This window comes from Strix aluco, chromosome 9 (assembly GCF_031877795.1).
Source record: "Strix aluco isolate bStrAlu1 chromosome 9, bStrAlu1.hap1, whole genome shotgun sequence".
NCBI classification, from domain to species: Eukaryota; Metazoa; Chordata; class Aves; order Strigiformes; family Strigidae; genus Strix; species Strix aluco.
The window spans coordinates 28,911,588-28,931,331 of record NC_133939.1 but is presented as its reverse complement, the minus strand read 5'-3'; the positions used below and the strand labels follow the sequence as shown (position 1 = coordinate 28,931,331).

Sequence of the window (19,744 nt, the reverse complement as noted above, 5' to 3'; positions counted from 1 at the left end):
GTGTTGGGTATTTTTAAGTTTTCAGGTTCTAACAGATACAGATCAGTGACTGGCAGAAACTTGTGGTGCCCAAGTACCTCAATCCTGTTTAACTTAAATTAGGCATGCAGTCACTTTGTGAAAATCTCTGAAAATAACTAGCAGCAGGCTGTATAAATGCCTAAAATATTTTGTCATTCATTTATCTGTTCCACAGCCTAGCTTTATGTGCACCATACCTGCTGTGGAACATACTCGCTTTGCATTAATTAGTAAACATAGCTTCCAATAAACAAAAAGCAACAGAGAATTTATTGCGCATTCATTTGGCACTTGATTTGTCTGTAGTTAAGAACATCAATTCATCTTTTTAAACCACTCCCCAGTTACTTACGGAAACTCATGCAACGCACAGTACAAACCACCTGGCAACACAGGTATTAACATCTGAAAATGTACTAAGCTGAGAAGCCAGATTCAAAGTTACGGCTCCCTCCAGCCACCGAACACTTGACAGGCATTAAGAAGAATATCTCCAACCGCTCTCATGGAAAAATTAATAGTTTTAGTTCAGCAGACTAAACCCAAGTGTCCCCACAGGAAAACAAACTTCCAAGCTGATATCAAAATGAACTTCATTAGGTCTAATGAGACCAATTGTACAGTTAAATACATAAAAACAATCTTTATTTTGGATTATTCATTGAAAAAATTGTTTGTTTAAAAGGTACATGTTTTTGTGATCAATAGTGCCCTTGTTTTAACCTAGACTGTAGTATCTACAGGCCTCACGATGTTTGGTGTATTTGTATTCAGACATTTGTAATGCTAGGAAGAGTTCTTCTCACTGCTTCACAGATGGGGAAATGAAGCACACATAAATTAAATAACTACCCAAGGTCACACAAGAATTCTGCAGTGAAGAGAAGGCTGGCTGGTGATGTAGTTACTGAGCCAGTCTGCCTCTCTGGTGTATCCAAAAAAAGCACTAGTTACAGGCTTGTAAAGTTAACCTAAGAGTGAATTTATTTTGGGGAAAATACCCTGTGTAGCAGGATCTTAAATAAGAGCATTTTTTTTAAAACAGTCCAACTTTTCATTCTGAAAAATTATTTTTTGTACTTTTCTTAAATGTAACATGGTCCTGAACAAGTACAAATTCAGTGTTTAATTATCACAGTAAATGTTTTAAGATCAAGGCAAACAGAAGTAGGAATAGTGATGTAACTGTAAAAGCCACCAACAGCAAAAGCCAAGAGGTGCTGCAGCCGTGCACCCCAGGCTTTCAGACTCGGTTTGCTCACCTGCATGGAGTCAACCTTGTGTCAGCTCCGAAGGAATGCATTAAAAGCTTTCTTGCCTTCACACAGCAGGTTAGAAAACACTTGAGATGGTTTCAGATTCCTCCTAAGAGGAGCTGGCACTCACAGTAACATTCTGAAACTTTAAATATATTGAAGAGGTTGAAACATTAAACCTTTTCAAATAAGTGGGAAGAAACATAATTAGAAGAGGCATCTATTTAGGAAAGGCTGCGTGCAGCCTTGTATTAGACTTACTAAACACATGAAAACTTTCATCCTAATATTGTGTTTTTATATGATGCCATTTATTTTCAGACCTGTTACCAACTGAAAGTTAGACTCTCAAGTTTGCAGAGCTGAGGGACTGCCTTTTATGAGAAGGACTTTTCCAGATTGCCCTTTTTTGGCAAAGTATCACCATATTCTCAAGAGCCAGAGAGTTTAACAGAAAACCAAAGAAGTGAAGGTGGCAGTAGTGTTTATGCTATTCATTTGTCAGATTACAAAAAGAAAAAACTTTTGATAATAATAATAATATTGAATTATATTTATTTAATATTAATGTTATCTGGGAGTATTTATTTCCAGTTAATTCCTTCAGTTTGATAACATGAAAGGAAACTAATTGATATGTAAATATAAAAATAACCTAACATTTCAGCAGGAACAAGCATGTCAGGAGGAAATGTAGATTTTCATTGATCAACAGGAAACAGCAAAGACAGAGACTACCTCGTTAATCCATGCCAATGCCCTTCAGAAGCCATCCAACTATGACTGCATCATGGTTTTTAGCTTTGAGAGACAAGAGTTAAACACAAGGTGTTTAGTGCTCGCAGGATAGACCTCGTTAAGAAAGGAAAGCTGAAATTGATAAAATTGTGGAGAACAACATGGTCCTGTGATCATTCATGTCAAATTTCTAGTGGTTCCTAGGGAATTGCCTACATCACAGGCAGAGGATTTTATATTCTCTACATAAAAAGGACACACGTACAAGTGGAAAGCCATGAAAGGATTCATTCCCAGATTGGGAATAAAGTCTTGTACTTATTATGGATCTTTATTTTACCACATAAGCCCAAAAGTGTTTGCTCTTCACATCCCAAAGCCACTCACATTACAATTAAATGTCACTTGGTAGTTTTCTACTCCTCAGATATTACTGCCTATGGGAGAGCTAGTTTTTAATATTTTGTATCATTAAAAATTTAGCTAGATACTTACATGGTCCTCAACTCAGTGATATGTAATTTGTCCCCATCTGTCTTGCAATGATAAGGCCCTATTTAGTGAATTCATTGGGCTTGTATTAGACTCTTTCTGAATTATAATGATCAAACATCAGCAAAAGTACTGGAAGATTCTAGATATTATTCTGAGAGATGCCGATCCCTGTAACAGATCTGCAAGAGGAAGACACACAGATCTGATGAAAGGAGTAGCAGGGTTGGCTCAGGTGTGCGAAATTCACTATAGTTATCTGGCACTGGCTGAATATTTAAATATTTATTTTTCTCCCAGTTCTGAAACACTGCAAATATGTCACTATATGCTTACCCCTCCCTCAAAGCTCACACCAGATGGTATTAGACTATATGGGGATGTAACTAATACCACTGGACTGAGTTACTCTGCAAATAAAAAGTGATGCTAAGATGAATTTACTCCCATCTTCTGCAAATACCTAGGCAAAAACCAGTTTTTAAACAAGGTACGTAACAACCAAAGCCGATTTCTGAATACTAATAAATAAAAAGCTCTTTTGTCAAAACAGCCAAGCCTGCCTCTGAGTGGGCTGACATTCCAGCAACAGAATAAGGAGGCAAAGAGAGCAAAAGCTCTGCGAGAACAATTGCCTTCTATGAAGACACCATGCAAGGCAGGCGGATTTGGGGTTTTTGCTATTTTTTGTTTCGCACACATAATGCATTGTTGTTCTTTGCTTTCTTTCCTTTTACTCACTGCACCCAAGCACAACTGCTGTCTACCGAGGAAGTGCCTGTGGTTTCTGCAAAGAGATACAGTTGTTCAACTAACTGTGGGCCCAGAACTTCATCAAATCAGCAGAGCGCCACTTAGATCTGATGACTCTATCGGGGTGATCGCATTAGAAATCCACAAAGTGTCAGAGCACTGTAAGACAATTCCTCATCTCTTCCCACGTGAGAGCTGTTGAACATGAAACAGCTGGATGCACAGTGCAAGTAGATCACCTATATGCAGAAAACTTTACAAATGGCTACAAAACAAGGAATGTATTCATTTGGCGTTACATATAACAAATTTAACTACACTTTTACCCTCTCTTTCGTTGTGTTTCACATTTGTATTAATAAATGATAAACTAGTATAGTAGATCTAGCCAGGCAATGAATAATGACTCTTCCAGCAAAGGAATAAATCAGAACTCGATAAGCACAGTCAGATGTTGTTACGAGAGTGAGCAGTTATGTACAAAGCTGGCAAAACAAAAAGCAAAATATTTGAATATGCTTTTCAGTGGCTTTTAAAAAATATTATATTACTGTTAGTACCTATTTCTATATCAGACGCCATTCTCTAAATTGTGTTGAGCTCCTCTGTAAGGCTGCACACTCAGCCTATAAAATCACAGACCACAATTCACTTGAATAAAGCCAGAAAATGTCCTCCCAAACCCACACAATTTGTGTAGAAATACTATGCAGAGATAAGAACAAGGCAATGAGAATCCAGGACTCTTTCCTAGCAGGAAAGGAAAAGCAGGACAGTACTGCATACAAGACATGAGCTGGATCTGAGCATAGATCCAAGACAGAGCTCAACCAGAGAGTAGGAGAACTCAGTATTAACAACAGGTCTGGAAAAACAGTGGAGTCGAGACCATATGAATGACTGGGAATGGACTGGAGAAAGTGTCTCACTAGTTTGAAGCAGTTGTACTCATTAACCAGCTGGGAAACACCACCACAAAGAAAGACAAACCACACCTAGTCTGAGGAAATTGATGAGCGCGTGTCAAGCTCTTGCAAAATTTAGCCCTCAGATATATAGACTGTCAGTCAAGGAAATTATAATAGTAACAGTGATAGATGATCAGGACTTGGCCATGAACACTGACATCTTAGCTCAGACAGAACAGAGGGTGAAATTTGCACGTTTTAACTTTAGCTGTAGAAACAGAAAGAGAAGGGCTGAGAGGACAGCTTCCAGGGACGCTACCAGAACATGGGGAGAGAAAGATTAAGGGGAAAAAAAAAGTGCTGAAAGGAAGTATGAAAGAGAGGAGGGAGATAACCCCAGGCCCAGGAAAAAATGAGACACAAAAGCACCAGGAGGTCTAAACTCTAAGTCAATTTGGGTCATGAGATCAGAGACAGCTACAAAGGAGATCAGAGAGTCTGAAGTTTTAGGAAGAAAGATGTTGGGAAGGATGTAATAATTTGCAAAACTTGCATAAAAACATGACTGAGAATACTGAAATTGAATGCAAGTTTTTGCTATAAAAATTACTGTACCAAAACCAGGCTACAGGAAGGACCACAATGATGAAGAAAAGCTAAATGAAAATTGATTTGGTTTTCCTCTCACGTTGGAGACAGTAACTATTTTCAGTATCCCTCTATTTAAGGTACAGAGAGTTTGTGGGGACAGCCCTACACACCAGAAGACAGGCGGCTCCTTCATAAATATCAACTGTGGAGGGACTACTAGGCAGGAAATTAGATCCCTGGAAGCGTGCTTTGAAACCTTAGGAGGAGTACCCAGCTGTCTGGTGAGACACAGAGGTTCAAGACTATGGAGTATCATTGACTCCGGTGTGATAGTACAGTGTCAAAATAAAAGCAGTGAAAGAAGCTCAGCGAGTGTCTCCAAGGGCTGCTCGTGCCTTTGGACAACTCTTCAGGTGTTCCAGTACTACTGGCATTTACCGGTCTGGCACATGTGGACCTTCTCTAATGAGACAGACACATCACAAAATTATTTTAGACAGTGCTGGGATTGGACAAGATAACCTCGAAAGGGCAACACTCAAGCTTGACTGTCTTTGCTCCACCAGAAGAATGAACTGGTATCTGTCAGGTCAGGGCTTTGTTTCAAGCTGTTCCCCAGCATGGCAATGCTACAGCCCCAGGGAGACCTGGAAAAGCCACCAGGCTGTCCTACCAAACAAGTACTTAAATTTTAAGCATTGGGCCTTTTACCTCTTCTAGAGGACAGCATGCTCCACCCATACTACACCAGCAAATGGATGATAAATATATCTAAACACAGCACTAGCAACAGTTTCTTCTCTACTGAAATTTTCATATACATTTGTAGACCTCAGGATTTTTTGGAAACTATTAAAACAGTTTTCATAAACATAATTCAGTTCCTATGCTTACAGTCTTCATTATCGGTGCTCTAGCAACGTGGTTTAATCACTCACTTTCCAAATTCTTTATAAAACTGTATTTTTACAACATATTACAATCCTTATTGACAAGCAACATATTAAAAGCAAAATCATATTCCCAGAAGGTTTATATGGAGAAAAAAAATAATTAGTTTCTTTAGGGTCTGGGAAAAAAAAACCTTATTTATAAAACTACAATAATAAAACCACTCTATTATTTCTAGAATAGCGTACTTTGAAGGGTAACTGATTTTGCAGGGAATCAGTCATAAAATTAGAGGTTCATTATTAATCTTAACCTCTCCAAAATGTTGGCTTCATATCAGGTTGAATGAATTCTAGGAAAATAGCAACTCTCATTTAAAATCTCTCCTTGAGTCTTTGTAACTGTGAAGTATTTAAAATTTTCACCCCTCAAATTTGTCATATGAAGCCGTTTTCAGCATGTACAGGGATTCTTATCAAGTCGTTTATCTACTTCTCCCTCACTAACAGCTTGACTGCCTTATGTCATACAACACAGATTTAACAGAAAGACACCTCTTTTGTGGCTGGTACTCAACAGATGGAAGTATAAAGTCACTTTTATTGTGTTCACTGCTATTTCCACAGTTCTACAAATTAAATGGTGATAAAGCGATACTCCTGTGTATGCTTTGTCACAGGCAGGTCTGTCCTCAAGTTTTTTTAAAACAAAGTGAGAAGAGACATTCACCTTTATTTTCATAAACATAATAAGCAACTTTTTTCCCTTTGAATGTTACATTAACATTTACTTGTGGACTGGCAGTGACCTGTGCTGGACCTAGCATGCTCCCTGAGTTAAGGATTTACAATGTAGACAGTGCAATGTATTTTGGAGAAAAAACTTTAGCCTCTAAAACTTGATGCATCAATGTCATTGCTGGTTTAAAATTGTAAGCACTGGCCTAAAGAGACTTTTTGGAGTGCAGATGAGGCAGATAAACCCAGCAAACACTGTGCTCTGAACTGGGAATAAAGTAGCATGTTAAGAAACCCATCTGCTGAACTGTTTATAAGCTTTTCACCATATACTTTTGCCACGTCTGGCAGGATTAGCAACCAACACTTCAGATATGTAGAGGAAAAATTTTAAACAATATTATTTATGTAACTCGTGATGATTTTCAAGTGAACTTGTTAGATGTGAAGCATTTCTTTTCCTGGCTGAATTTCTGAACTGACACTGCCAAACAGGCAAGCACTTTTACAGAGACACAAATCTTAATCGTGAACCAAACACTGTTGCTCTGGGATGCCGCAACGGTCTCTAACAACAGTCTGAGGCTCAACAATGTCCCTCAACAAAAGAGGGACATTTCTGCTGTCCTAACGACCTCTGCGATTTGAACCTTCATCATCACTGGCACACAGGAAGATGAACACTCATCTTACACTACAGCAAATAGTAGTTTAAAAGTAATTTGCAAAAATGGTTCCTCTTCAGCCAGTTTTTCAACTTTTTTTTTTTTAACTTCCATTTAAAGACATTAGTAAAGCACAAATTAAGAACAGCCTGTATTTTCTTCAAGGAAGTACTACGTAATTTACACACAGAATAATCTTAACTGCTTTGTCTTTATTATTTTAAAAATTTGAATTATTTCCTTTTTATTTTGCTCTGCCTGATTTTAGTCATAGTTCTGAAGCAAACAGGAATCTTTAGTACCAGTTACTAAACTATCGTTGCTCATCCACATAACTCAGACTGATTCCACTGAAGAGACAGACCATATTCACCACACTTCAATAGACAAAAATACACCTTACAAAGACCCAGCATAGACAATTACTCACTTTAAAAATAAACAAACCCCAAACCAATCACAGAACAGCTTTAGTCCCTTGGGTCTGAAACTCATCAGATCAGAGCTGATTGCCACCTACCACTCAGTTCCCTTTGCCAGAGAGGAGTAAAACTAATTAACCCACCTTTATTACTAGAAGAAAATGCAGTGTTTAAGGCCTTATTTATAAAACTTACAGCTATTATTAGATAATCTCTGACTTTTCTCTCTAATTTTGCTGTACTGAAGAGACAACACAAAAACATCAAACGTAATGCTGCTTTTACATTAAAGGAATTAAAAATTAATAAATATGGCTGAGATGATGCCAAACAGGTCAAGATGCATGAAAGCCCATTTGGAATCACGCACATTTTCAATTACAAAATGAAAATAAACCATAATACTGAGCATCTGTGAAACACAATTAATGAGGCCAAGAGAACAAAAGCTTACTAAACAAATGTAATAATATGTCATTTCAGTGAGATTGCAATTTACTGGTATGTTAAATATTGGCTCAAATGAAGGCAGCACCTGAGCTCTAGCTTCAGCTGCTAACTAAATTTATAGCAATACCACATTTACGTAAACAAAAAAAGAAGTAATACCTATCTACAGTATGGGATACTTTGTATTTTGCAACTAGATCACGTAAAAATGATGGAATAATGTGGCACAGATTTTATTTATTGATTATTTAGGAATTTACCACCATCACCTTGCTTTAAAGCTGAACCAGATATGTCGTGGCCTGGCACAAAAGAAACACCATCCACGCTCCCTCATTCTCTGCTGTGTGGAGCTCATTTAGCCCCAGCAACTCCTATTCCAACCGCGGGTGGGGAGACAGTCCCTTTACTCTACTAGTGACACAGTTTTTCTCGGAACACGTTGCTCCATTTTAGCCGCCTTCTGTCTGTGAAAGGCTACTGCTTACTTCACAAGACCATCGCTAGGAATTAAACATTCATTAACATTAAGAATGCTGCACAAATTCAAAGATGCATAAACAGAGAACAGCTTTCTTTTAACCAGAGCAGTGGTTTCAAGTTTAGTTTAAGACCGGAGACACACACATATCGAGGGAGGTATTTCACAGAGAAGACGTTCTCAAGCTGTTTTTAAGAGACCCCAGAACTGCCAGGTTATGGCACATCACTTGAGTTTATATGGGCTTCATGACAGGTTGCCTAGAGTTGGTGCCAGGAGACCTGTGTATCTTTTCCAATTGAATTTATAGAGTTCAAAATATAAAGGCTTTGCAATGCTATATTTTACTTGCCTTTTAATGGCTGGAAGGAGAGAAGTGCTGTTACTCCTGCTGCCAAGATTCTTCAGCTCCAAAAGTGCAGCAGCTACTTTTAGATCAGAGAGTCCTCAGATTCAACCCCCACAAAGTTTCTTCTCTATATATTATGTCTGTTTTGGAGCGTTGTAATGCTGTTAACTCTGTAATGAATATTAATATAGCCTTTGGGGAGATTTGTTCTGTCTCTACTATGCCTCACGTATTATGAAGCACTTTCAAATCTGCAATAACAGTTTATCATATCAGAGACAAGTAATTCATTGTACCCCAGCACAATGGATGCACACACAAACCCATACACTCAAACACCACCTTAATTATCTCTCCTGCCTTCTTCCCACGAAATATATTCTTTCGCAAGACATGAACTATGGCTGGCTTCTGTTGCTGTAGTTTAAAAAAAAAACACACACAGAAAAGCAGCACTGCTAGTCTCCCACACCTCTAACATTTCTAAAGAATCAATTACTTTACCCATAGCTTCCCAGACTGACTCAAACCCACAAGGAGTTTAAGGTCCAAAACCAGACCTCCAAAGGAAAAAAAAAGAATACAGCAAAGGATCGACAGTGAATACTTGTGACACCAAGGCCAGAGGAGCTAAGCTAATCTTCAGAGGCTGTGAATGGTTTGAAAAGGAATAGGAAAAATATTTCTGACAAGACACAGGTGTAAAAACTGCACAGAAATACTGGGGGGGTGTGTGTACAAAACAGCAGAGAGTGAGGCACAGAAATACTTGAAGACTAACTTGAGGCACTGCCCTTGCAAAGGAAAACAGGTTCTTTATGTCATGTTTACACAGCAAAACAAGTTCCTGAAACTACAATGTTTGTGCATTGAAATCCAGCTAAGTGCTGGTGGTGCCTGTCCCACATCCCCTCTCTTCCCTTCCCACTGGCTCTGGGGTTAGCTCACACCTATAGGTATCAGCTGGAAAAAAACAGCTACTGCCAACTGAGCTTCCTGAAGCAGCTCTTGACAGTCAGTGAAGTGTCAGGGCAGGAGGAAGGCAAGGTTGGGGCAGCAGCGAGGGGAAAAGGCTTCTTTTTGATCAGCTTGATACCCCAAACCCACATCCTGGTTACTTCTGCTAAGCAACTGAACTGTTTAGCAGATGAGCTGCGATATGTGCACCTCAGCGAGAAGTAAAAACCACCTTTGTAGCCTCAGTCACCCCACTGGAATAAATTAATGTATTTTTTACTCTCGAGCAAAGCAGCTGTGAGCACAAGCACAGCCACAGCTGGGTGCTGTGCCCAGGAGAAGCTGCAGCCAGTAGAGCCCCAGCAACGTGCTGCCTTCCAGCGCTCGCGCTCACCTGGGGCCAGAGCTCCGCAAGCACCGGCTGGTAGCTTTGAACTGCTTGGTTGGCTTCAGCCAGTTTCACTGGATAGAACAGACAGCTGGTTAGAAAAAGTACTCTCATCTCAGTGGAGCAGCTCTGTGAGGTTTTATTTTGCTTGCTTGTTTGTTTGCTATGATATAGTAGGTTATAAACAACCAAAGCAAACCCCACAAAAACACACATCTTTTGGTTTCCAGAGGCATCGCTAACCTCACTGCATAAAACAACCTCATTTCAACTCAGGCGGCTGACAAGGTGCTGGGTTTTTATTAGGACAGTACCCAGGGGGGACTCTGGAAGTAGGAATGCCCCCCCCCCCCCTTTTTTCTTTTTAGCACAGTGAAGCTATGGAGGAAGCAAAGTCCACAGAGAGTTAATCTAACAGCCAGACAGAAAACTTTTAACTGCAGTGTTTCGAGCGTCCAGAACAAGAAGAAAACAAGTAGGGTAGGCAGAAGGCAGCTATGCCAGTTAAAAGGGTGGATCCAGGGTGAAACAGGACACCTGACACTAGAGCATTTTTAAGACCTATATGTTGATGCAAAGTAATTTAGTGGAAACAAATTAAATGTCAATCTACCAGAACCTCTGCATATAGATGAGCCTTAAGAAAATACAGGCTACAGTCTGTGGAAGACTGGTTAGAGCTATTTTTGATGAGCGTGGAAAGAAACCTACTCTGTGACTCTAAATCCAAAGCAGGAAGCTTTACATGTGGCAAATTTCCTGATACCTGGTCTAACTTTAGACGGTATTACTCACTGCAGATCAGCGCTTTTTACACTGCGTCCAGTAACTGAAATGTTCTACTGTAATTGCTTTTTCTTCTTTTTAAAGAAGGCACAACATACTCCACTAAAAGAGCCACAAAATTACATGTATTTACCGTATTAAAGATTTTCTAAAGATTTCAGACAAATGTTTTAAAACAGAAGTTCAGGAATATTAAGACATTTTTCTTTCTACTAGTATAAAAGCATTCCTGCTGCAGGTGTTTCTCTTTCTCAAACGCAGAGGCCACCAGGACCACCTGAAAGGCAAGGGGCTCTTAGATCTCTCTTCATGATGCTGGCACTGCTCTCCCATGCTGATTGCTACCACATCTGCATCTCTAAAAGGCAAACGGTCTAGTGTGGATTTTCTGATCAACTGGAAATAAGTAACTCTTGAACTGTTTTCTCAGGTTTTCTTAAAAAAATCCCCCAATCCACAGGACTGATCAGAACCTGTTGAACATTTTAAGAGCAACTGTCAAAATAACATTTTCATGAAGTTTTCATTCACAGAGTTTGATTCTGTGTACTCGTAACTTGTTGACAGGGCCAAGAACTGCTAAATCAAAGCAAATTTCCCACTGTGCCTCTTGAAAATTTTTGCTGCCCTCCAGGCTTCAGTGGAATAGCAGTTTGCATTTTGGGCTTTCCTGTATTTCATTCTTGCCACAATGGCATCTGAATTTAGCATGACATCTAAATGACCTATTGCCAATTTTTGCTGTGTTAAGTCTTATGAAAACATTTTACGTCCACCAGCCCAGTGAGGATTTTTATTTCTGCGTTTAAAGTCTAGGACTTCACTTGTGAGCATGTGTGTGTGCATAAATACATGTATCTAACATATATTCCTCATCTCACTGACTAGCAGACTAAATCAAAAGATGTATGACCTAAGAAAGCTGACTGATAAATAAGATTTCTTCTAATGCTTAGATACTTAATCAACATCTTTAGTTCGGATGTTGCCTCTCTCCAGACACTGCATCTCTAACTGAACAGCACGGGAAGAATTATTGTAGGCACACAGGCTTTGTCACAGAAAAAAAAAATAGGTTGCATTTACTTGAGCCATTTGCAGTAAAATAACTATGGCCTTTCTGATAAGACAAAGCAAAAAACATTTCTTGGAAAACATTTATTTATATATATAAAATTCTGCCTTGGAAGAAATATATATTTAATTTCATGTAATTGTAAGAGTGCAAACTGGATTTTAATGCATCACAAAAAGAAAATTTCCTTCCTTGCAAGGCAGTCCAAGGGAGGGGTTACTTGTGACCATTGGTTGAATGTGTCATCACATATTCAAGACACTGTATGGAGTGAAGTGTTCCTAGAATATGGTGATACATTTTCTTCCAATTACAAACAGAAGATGAGGGCTGTACACTTCAGTGCAAAGTTTTTTATGTAGGAGAAAGCAAAAAGCAGATGGAGTATAACATCACATTAACTCAGACAAGCAAGAGCAGCTAGCAATAGACCGCATCCGAGAGACATCCTGCTACAGACATCTTACTTAGCTAGAGAAAATCTTGAACTAGAAAAATACTCAAATGAAAAAGCATGCGTGAAAAAATTAGGACATTTATAGGTGTTTGAAAGTCAGTGCTGTACTGGGAGGCCAGAGTAACTTCACAGCTGGGGAATTCATAGCAGTGGCCACTTCTGCAAAGATTTATCAACTCCCTGCCACCTCTGCCCGCTGACTGGAGATTTTACATGTGCCAAAGTCTTTTTATAACATCTTGAACTTCATCGTTTGACCTCTATTTTGAAATATCTTTTTCCTACTCAGTCACCCAAAAGATTTAGAGATTTTGCAAACAAATAGGTGTTTGTGTCACAAGACAAATGAGATCATTTTAAGTAATTATCCTACACTTATCAGTTCCTTTTTCTGTGTTGTAGCTACACATAATATTTTGACATCTATTGAAATAGCAAGACCATTATTTTTTCTCATTTATTGAGCTGCTGAGCACTGAAAAAAACTGCTTGTATCCAGTCAAGATACTGTCAAATTACAGATGAGTTCTGTTTCAATTTCTGGTTTTGCTTCTATGAAAAAAATAAGATTAATTCAAACTATTCCAATTTCTTTTCCCAGACAGACTTGCTCTGCTAGCAAGGGTCCTTCAGTTTGCATCACAGCTGTAACGGTCATTCCCGAAAAGTGTATTTCCATGTCTCTCAAGCTTAGAATAAGATGTTTTCATGCAACACAGCTGCTCAGTTGATAAATCAAGAGTCTCATCTTCAGCATAGAAGAGTCTTTAACAAGTACACTGCTGCACGATTTCTACAAAGTAGTTCAGAATTTTTTTTTTAAAAAGTATGTTTTTGGCACAGTAAATAAGAAACAAATTCAGACTGAAAAGCTGTATATATTAGAGATTAACAGCCTTTATAATACGGCAAAAGTTTCCCTTCTTTTCCACCTTCCCTCAGTATGTAAGAAATTGAAAGTCAGTTTTTCAAACTTAACTTCTGAAAAAGAGAACATGCACGGAACTCTGGAGGACACCACTGTGATCAGTATTTACCACGAGACAGTCATTACCTCAAAACCAGAATAAAGCATTACAGGATTGAGGAAGATCTTTCTCTAAAGAAAAGTCATATATTAAGATGGGATTAATTTAAGGTTGGGCTAATAATTCCAGCATTAAATACAAAAATTATTTTAAAGGATCATGTTAACAAGAGATACTCAGTATTTTGAAAGCAAACTGTGGTTTCCACAGTGGAACAAGTTTTTGTATACCACCACTCCATTTCAAAGGCAGATACAATATACACAGCAAATGCTCAACCTCTGACATGCTAACACAGCTTTACAGAGGTACTAAAAAAAAAAATTTCCTATTTTTCACTTGGAACAATTTAAAACAGCAAATCTTCAAGACCCTTTTGACTAAGAGAGATCTAAACACCAGTAATGTTCACAGATTCTTCTTCATCTTTTAGATGGTCTATCTTGGCTTCTCTATTCCTGACATTTGGCTCTGACAAATTTCGTTGATGAGCAGCTGTAGCCTTCAAATAGCAAATTTTCAATGAGACCTCTTGCTCTTTTTCAGTTGGTGAAAAATCATGTTTCCTTCAAGTATTCTTATCGCTTTGCTAAAGAAATCTCCACCTTTTCTTTAAGATGGAAAACTTTGTTAATTGGGTTCTTTCTCATACTTTACACATGTTTCACAGCCTCTGTTTTCCTACATTAGCACACATTAGTTCAACAGTCTTTGAACAGTTCCCACAGAGCGCGACCACTGTCCACCCAAGGCGTTCCCCTGACATTATGAATAGTTGTCATTCCAGTCATATTCTGTCAGCCAAACAAGGACTGAAAACACCATCTGGGAGAATCACGAGAGGACAGACTATTAGTCCTGTACATCCTAACAAAAAACAGAAATTAATTTGATACAGCTCACAACACTGTAATTCTTATATTCTTTTTGATCTTCGTCATTGCTTTCCTTACATACTTGCACACGCTACATCTTTTCTTTTTTGATCTCAAAGTTCTGCTTCTATTTCACCTAGATAAATGCCTTGCAACTAAAGAAGTCTGGAGAACTTTAATCTGCAGTGGGAAAGGCAGCAGTCACATCAGGATTACAACCAGGGACCAATGAATTATTCAGCCAACATAAATCTACAATTTTTACTGTATGGGCAAATTTTAAAAATGTATGAATTTCACTTTTAGGGCAGTTTTAAGCAACCTTTATGAAGTGGGAGCAAAAAGTTACTTCAACAAACTCTCCCATCTCCCCCTTTGCTAAATTCAGTCTGCACTGACATGGCAAGGATTACAGGCTAACCACTTCCTACAGTCAAATCACGAGCAAATTGTCTACCTACGTACAATGAAAGAAAACCATCACTGATCTTAAGCATATACACATGTAAGAACAGGTTTCATTTTAAAGACAACCCCTCTTAGCTGTTAATAAACCTCTATTAAATATACTTTCAGGTATGAAACATTTATGGTTACTATCTGCCTTAAACTTAAAAAGAACAGCAACATTTTGGAGCCTGGCCTCCAACTAGTTACTTATGCAGTATGACCAAACACGCAGAATGTTTCTCTCCACGCTTGATTCATTAAATGAGTATGTATGCAAATTTCCTGTCCAGAAAAAGAGGAATTACTGACTCTGATGAAATCCAGATATAGTGCTGGCTAGTGCCTTGCAAGCTTCCCTATTAGCGTCACAAAACAATCTAAATCCAGATTGTCAAATTCAGATTGGAACTCACTTTTCAAGACAGGATATGAGGATTTAAAGCCTGTACTTAAAAAGCTGTATACATAATAACAAAACCCAATATCCATAGCATGAGTAATTAGTACTAAATTCTCTCATACAGTAGAATCTGCAACAGCACTTTTATCTTCTCTTACTTGCTAGAAATCTCAATTCCATCCTAACGAACAATGATCTGGTTTCATGCACAACTACTAAGTACTAACTCCCACAATAGCTAACAAATATTTCATGTAAGCAGTTAGATATTTCAACATTGTTGCTTGGAAAAATGAAGAGGAATTAAGTAGGTCTGGTGAAGACAGCAGAAGATATATTTATACTGAAGATAATCTACACTACTGTGCTGAAGTGCTAATTTTATATAGCTTCTTTACATATTGCTAGCATTTGGCTGTTGTAAGATGGAGACCCACACAGGCTAACTTTACACATCTTTATTCAGTCTCAAAGAGTGCTGCAGCAGCTACACAAGTGATGCTACTCAAGCGGGTTTGAACAAGCTGGCACATGCCACATTCACAGCACTGACCATTAGTCTCCAAACTATCATAACCTGATACAACTGTGCATTCTATTGCAATATTTCTCCTCTTCTTAAGAAACATTTAAAATTTCAGAGTGTTAAATCCATTATAGCCTCAGGCTTCTGTACAAGATGCTCTTTTTCTGATTAAGAACTCACATGGCAAAGCACGAGTTGGCTCTCTGCAAATCTTGATGTACATTATTAAAGTGCACTGCAATTAGAAGAGACATACTGATAGCCAAAACTTAGCAATTGTACTCTTTTATCACCTCTCAGTCCAGCATGGGAATACCCAATCTTATGAAATGCACAGAAATATATTAAGAGCTTGTGCATCTTGCTCACGGAGTAGTCATCTTTCCTTTTTCATTTTTGTCTCAAACAACAAACAGCTCTTCTATCAAGAGCTTTGGAAACAACACAACTGGAAACAAAAGAGACTGATGAATACCTAAGAAAACTCAGAAGCTTCTCTTTACAGCTGCCCATGCCCACAGATATTTGCGTGTTGTCACTGCTTCTGTCCGGGCTGGCTTTCATGAGAAGGTCCTGAAGGAAGAGCTATCCAGCTGCAGGAGCAGTCGTGTCCATGATTATTACACACACACAGTGCACAACAAAGCCCACTTCCACAAGTCAGTTCAGTTATATGGGTCCCTCTTGATCCTTGTTCCAACCTTTGTTTTCAGGCTGAAACAGATTAAGAATATCTTTACCGGAATGAATCAAGAAACAAATGAATTTATCTTGGTTTTGTATATAAAGGAAAAGACTTGACTTGCTTCACTTTCATTTTTCAAACTTCCCCTCAAATCTCATTTCGGACTGATGAAATCTTTAGTTTCTAAGTTTTCTTTGATAAATTAAGAAGTCAAGCTCTTTTTATGCTGTGAATAGGGTCCCACAACACTATAAATTCTGCTAATGAAAGAGGAAGACAGGGATAAGAAAGTATCACCAGGTACCTGATAGGTATGCAAGGTATGCACCAGGCAGTTAAGTCCATCCTTACTTTGGTCCCTTTGAAATTCAGCTGTAATTTAAAATAGCTCTGCTCTTTTCAAGTCCACGCAAATAAGCGATCATTAATATGTTTACTAATTCTAAATGGTTCAAATGGTCTCAAACATTGAAAATTATCCCATTTGAAATAGTAAGGGTGCACAACAGGGATAGGTCAAGGCAATGTTGGCCTCGTATCTCCCACTGCAGTGCAGGGAACACTGATAACTCCTAAAGCTGCCCGGATCCTTCTCTAATTTATCAACCTAAAGCACCACAGCTGGAGAGTTAGAGGAGGAACTGCAGAGCACTTGCAGAGAGCTGCCAGTGCCACACCACTGCAAAAGCTCCTTCCTGGCACCTGTGCACCCGCATATTCCCGTGTGAATCCCCGGCCAGAGCTTTCCAACTCCAGATGCAAAGAGGTGCTTGCACAAACTCCTAAAGTATGTCAGTGGGAACTGTGGTCCTTGGGATACAGGCATCTGCAGAGATACATTAGTAAAAACCAGCTTGCCTGGAGTGTTTTGACTCATTTTCTTCCTATGAAGACAGTTTCATGACAGGCTCTTGAACTTTGACATTTGAATAAGTTCTTGCGTATTACAGCTTAATGACTGAAGTAGAGAAGGCACTGGTGATGCATTTTGAAACCATTTATTGGGGAATCTAGATTCTCTGCCAGCTCAGGGCTCTGGGCGTTAGCTCATTCCTACCACTAATTACTTCTCCCTACAAAATATTTACATATTTGTTCCTTTTGAGCACTCATCTCTTTTTTTTTTTTAGTATCTCACTAATTCTTGCTGCACAAAAATAATGCCTGTGGGTTCTTTCCTGTGGTGTGGAGTTATTTAAGCTATAAGCTTTAGGCAATAGTAAGATCCCTGTTCAGCTGGGGTATACACACATTTTCTGCATTTGGTTCATTTGTTTTCCTCTCCTTGTATAGCCATACAGAGGCATGGTAAAACATAGACACCCCGCTCCATTTTAATTCATTTAATTTCCTTTTATTGTTCCCAACTTATTCACCTTGAAACACTCCTCACTGCTAAGGGCAATCTTCTTGCGATACAGCACTTAATTCAAGAAAGATCAGGTGGTTTTAAATGTTTTAACAATGTAACTTTGAAAGTCAAACCCCAAAACACTTAACTAGATCTTCTGGGGCATTTTCATGAAAAGAATAAAAAGCCCCCTGTGTTCCCTAATTTAACTTTTCTTTCCTTATTTAAATCAGAAAACACTACCCATACTCACTTCCAGCCTCCACATTGCTGCTGTGTTCACATCCCCAGCCTCTCAGAAGTTGGTCTCCTGGATCAAAAGCTTCCAGAAGATTTTAGTCTTCCAGGGCATTTATTTAACTCTCAACACCAAAAAATTAGAGAGAAGAAAGAGTACTGCCTCAGGAACCCATGCTGCAACACCTGCAGCAGTTAAATTGCAAGCAATACATTGCTTGCAGTGACTCTCCTTTTATGTTGCTCAAGCGAGGACAAATTATGCCAAGTTTTCAGGTCTTGCCATTAGCTCCCTACGTGGAAGGACTCTTGTTGGCAAAGAAAGGGAACAACACCAAGTCCCCCTTCCAGAGAAGCAGGTGAGCACAGATTATGTTCAGTGTCTCCCCCTGTACAGCACTACAGAGAAGGGCTGGAAGCTCTGGAGGTTAATTCAGTTAATTGGTTACGGGCTTGGGTCTCCTGAAAGTGCCAGGCAGACCCCCTCCAGCTCCAGAAATGACTGATGAAGTGCCAGATTCACAGGTCACACGTGTGATGAGTTCATGACATCCACAGCAAGTTTCAGCTATCAAATCCCAGCCACCAAGACTGGAAGTTCACTTAACGAGACACCAGCCCTGCTCCTCACCCCTGTCATGTCCAACAGAGACATGCTGGTCATCTTCTCACATTCCTGCCTTGCTATTTAGATCACTTTTTAAACCAACAATTCTGTTTCACAACAAAATGTTGACAGAATTCATTTAAAATGTGACAAACAGTAGCACGGCATTTGACCCTGGTTCAAATCGGGGTTTCTCACAGGGACACATCAGGAACATTATTTTGGCATGAAAGATGACTGCTAAGACCCACGGTACCGATGTGAAATAAGCATTGATGCTGCTGAGTCTTAGGTGTCATTACTTTCTTGATAACTACATTGAGAAAAGAAACTGAAGACTGCAAAACCCAGGAGGTAGGTGATGGTGTTATGTGAAATAACAGAAGGCACACAGTTAACGATGGCAGTGTCTGACGGAGAGAAAAAAGGAGCCGTTGCACCTGGGAGAGGAGGAGAGGGGCACTATAGAGTTCTATTTTCAGTTGTGTTACTGACTTGTATCACATCAGCCAAGGGACATAAGCAGAAATTTAAGCCAGTAAAATGATCTGAAAACACCTGTTCACAGAGGTATAATATGTTTTCATGACACACTTTGGAAATACTTTGAATAAGAAGCACAGTGAGGTCAACTTAAAGCCACTGTGACAGACAAAATGCTAAGTTTTCAATTTGTATATAAAAAAACTCAATTAAACTGTGTTTGTCACTGAAATTGTATTTAGCTCTCCTATCAATTGGGAGTGCTGGGAAACTCAGTAGCAAAACATTCCAGTAAAAATATCTCTCTTCACTATAATAGGCTTGAGGTTACAGCCTTTCATATTAGTCATCAACATGATTTTCATCTTCCTTCACAGTCAGGTTTTTCCTTAATAAGAGGCGCACAACCTGCATGCCAAAAAAGCTTTTAAAACCTACATTTGAAACAACTTAATTCCAATATGCAGCTGGATACACTTTCTTTTGGCTCTTCTGCTATGGCATCATAATGTTGTTTATAGTTTATTAGAAGCAACTATCTCAATTGCCAGTCTTGAAAGTTTACATGAACACTTTAGAATATACAAACTCCAACTCATGATACTCAAAGACATGGAGTGCAATACCCAACACATCCCAAGAGATACTCTAATGTACTCAGTATTTTTCTAGTCCTCACATGCGG

General features: G+C 38.9%; 1 protein-coding gene across 2 annotated transcripts in view; it reads right to left on the bottom strand.

The window, feature by feature from the left end:
* The window catches only part of PPM1L (protein phosphatase, Mg2+/Mn2+ dependent 1L), a 107,586-nt gene that overhangs the window by 75,381 nt on the left and 12,461 nt on the right, over nt 1-19,744 (bottom strand). The window contains exon 1 of one of the 2 annotated variants that reach the window (XM_074834336.1): nt 8,754-8,824. The exons of the other annotated variant lie outside the window; for it this stretch is intronic. The gene's annotated coding sequence lies outside the window, so the exon portion shown is untranslated. Of the gene's footprint in view, nt 1-8,753; nt 8,825-19,744 lie in introns of those variants that run through there. 2 annotated transcript variants of the gene reach the window in all.